Consider the following 3,244-nt stretch of genomic DNA (forward strand, 5'->3'; position numbering starts at 1 on the left):
AACAAAACAAGGATCGGGTGATCAAGTGAGATGACTCACTATCTTTTTTGTCAACATGGTAGAACCTATGAATAAAGCTGGATGTTTGGATTAACGTAATGGTCTATCTCACAAAGTAAGAAGCAAATCGTAACAGTGAAATTATAAAAATAATCTTGTGATAAAAGTTATTTCTAATCTATAAAAATTACATAATACACAAACAAACAAAATCAAGAGTTTCCTTGCGCATAGATGCTAATAAAATAACAATAGTAAATAGTTTTGTTGTGAAGACATGGTTAACATTTGTAACAAGCGTTCTGTTATTATATTTTCCATTTACATAACTATTCAAAATTAACATCCAATTTGGCACACATACATACATATTCATTCATTAGCCAAGTTTCGCAAGATCCGGAGTTAATCTCCTGATTGGCTGGTTTCCCAGTTGTATGCCAAAAACTCGGTTACATTATAAAATGCTTGCGACTCTACAAGGAGTTTTAGGCGAGTGTTAAGGGCTTTTGCTGCAGTGACAATTTTTCTCTTTTAGCAATTTAACTGGACAACTTGTTGATGAAATTAATGTTCGGTCATGTGGCTCCCAGTTCGGTAATTTATCCTGACTCTAGTCTCATACGATTATACATCCCAGCCACAATCATACCACATTTAATCATACAATACAGATTAAAATGTAAAAACCCAGCAGAGTCAACAATTGTAAATGTTTGAATGTTTCTCTGCAAGACTATCTGAAATTTAAATGAGTGGTTATAAAAATAGCTCATTTTTTGTAATTTTAAATAGCTCATTTTGTAATGGGGTCGCGTCATTTGTTACATGCACAGACCCCCTACAATGCAACTCCATAGGAGAGGTAGGAGTAAAGTAGTCCATAAACGCCGTCATCAAAACGTGATTAGGGCAATATTTTGCTAACAAAATAAAAACATAAATACCGTAGGATAATATTGCGCAAACATTGTCATTGTGACAATTCCATGTTAACCAACGAGCAAAGTGTATTTACATCCAAACTTAAATGCAGTAGGGTAGTGTTGAGCAAATATGGCCATTGTAACTATTTCTTGTCAACCCAAGGTGTATTCCAAGGAATTTTGAAATGTCGACTTCTTCTGGTATGGAGTATGCCAAGCAAATCAAATCAAATCTGTTTTTTTGCTGAGACAATAATTACATCGTATGGCAAACGTCAATTAACGAGGATATCCTAAAATTTCTGTAATTCATACTATAATACAAACACATACAGACATACAATCTTTACAATCACACCTCTTTCATTCAACGCCAATGCAACCCATTTCGAACAGCGGGGTCAGTCTTCTAATTGGGCGGCCTCCCAGTTGAAAGCCAAAAACTCACCTGCATTATAAAATGCTTGAGACACCAAGAAGCGTTTTAGGCGAGTCTTAAACGCCTTTGGCGTTGGAGCATCTTTGATTGAATTGGGCAGTTTGTTGAGGGATTGAACACCCACTTGTGAGAGCAAGCGTTCATAAACCATCGTTCTGTTTCTACCAGTTCGGTAGTTTGCTCTGCCACGTGTCTCATACACGTGTATGTCTTGGCCTCTGGTTAAGGTACATTTATTTATACAAAACATAGTTGTTTTCAATATGTAAAGACATGGCAGAGTCAACAGCTGCAATTTCTTAAAAACTTACCTGCACGACTCTCTGAATTTGATTTTTGTGATGATTCGAATTGCTTTTTTTAGTATAAAAGCTCTTTAGAACTGAGTGTTAGCCCAATCTCCCCACAGGTTCACTCCATAGGCCAGATGGGGGCATATCAAGCCATAATACGCCGTAATCAGTACCTAACTCGGGCAGTATTTTGCCAAAGACAAAAATGCCTGAGCAGATTTTGGCGCAAACATGATCAATGTGAACATTCCATGTCAGTCCTCGATCAAGGTTCATTCCAAGGAATTTTGAAGAGCAGACTTCGTCCAGTGTAGAGTCAGCCATCAAGATGGCAGGTCCACACTGGTTGCCCGCAGTGGGCAAAGAAAATTTAAAAAAGGTTGTTTTTGAAGAGTTTATTGTGAGGTTGAGGCTGTTGAAGTATTGAACACAGTTGTCGATGTCAACAAAAGTCTGTTGTTCCAAAATTTCGCTTGGTCGTGCATTGAAAAAAGAGTCGTATCATCTGCAAACTGCACTGTTCTTCCATGCAGAAGCGATGATTCTATTTCGTTGACATAAAGCAGGAAAAGCACAGGACTGAGACTGAAAGACTCCTGGGGGACTCCATAGCTAAGATCTATTGGCTTGGATGATTTATTTGATATCTGAACAACTTGCGATCTGTGGCTTGCGAGAATTGAGCTAAACCATTTAAAAGACACGCCTCGAATGCCGTGGGACTCAAGTTTGTCGAGCAGTATATTGTCGTCAACGCAGTCGAATGCTTAGGACAAATTCAGAAACACACTCATTGTGTGGTTCCGATATTCAATCCCCTCTACAATCATATCGACAAGACAAACGACTGCGTCGGTTGTCGATTTACACTTTCTGAACCCAAACTGTTCATTTGAGAGCTGATTGTATTTGTCCAAAAAGTGGAGCATTTTTATAAAAAAAGCTTTTCAAAAATTTTGCTGAATACTGGCAAAATTGAGGTAGATAGTAGTTATTTATAGAAGCTGGGGAGTCTTTCTTTGAAATTGGGACAACTTTTGCAATGTTAAGGAGAGAGGGAAACATTCCTGTTTGGAATCAATAATTTACTAATTGAGTTAAGGGTCTTACTAAATGCTTGCAGTATTTAGGGTCAGATGGCCGAGGACCTAGCCCGTCAGCAACGTATGCGAACAACTCATTAAACCTACTGGCAATCTCAGTCTCAACATCCACAAGCCTATCCACAAGTTTAATTTTTATTTGTTTGTGTGCTTTTGTTTTATTTTTTATAATAATCCAAGTTGTTTTCGAAACGTTTTTGAAGAGAGAATTGATTTGGAGACATCGAGTGCTTTCGCAGCTTGGATCACTTTCTTATATAGGCTATTTTTGTATAGTTCCTGAAAAATATTTTGAACTATTCATTTGAAGTGTTTTTATAAATTTTGGACATAAATTTCAGTTTCTCTCTAGAAACTAAAATTCCTGGTGTGATCCATTTTTTTGAATTTTTTCACAGACATTAATCGTTTTTGTAGGGCAGCAGGTGTTAACGTGGAAATTTAGAGTGTTGGTAAACAATTTCATCTGTTGCTCTACGGGTT

The sequence above is a fragment of the Homalodisca vitripennis genome, chromosome 8 (genome assembly GCF_021130785.1).
Source record: "Homalodisca vitripennis isolate AUS2020 chromosome 8, UT_GWSS_2.1, whole genome shotgun sequence".
NCBI lineage: Eukaryota > Metazoa > Arthropoda > Insecta > Hemiptera > Cicadellidae > Homalodisca > Homalodisca vitripennis.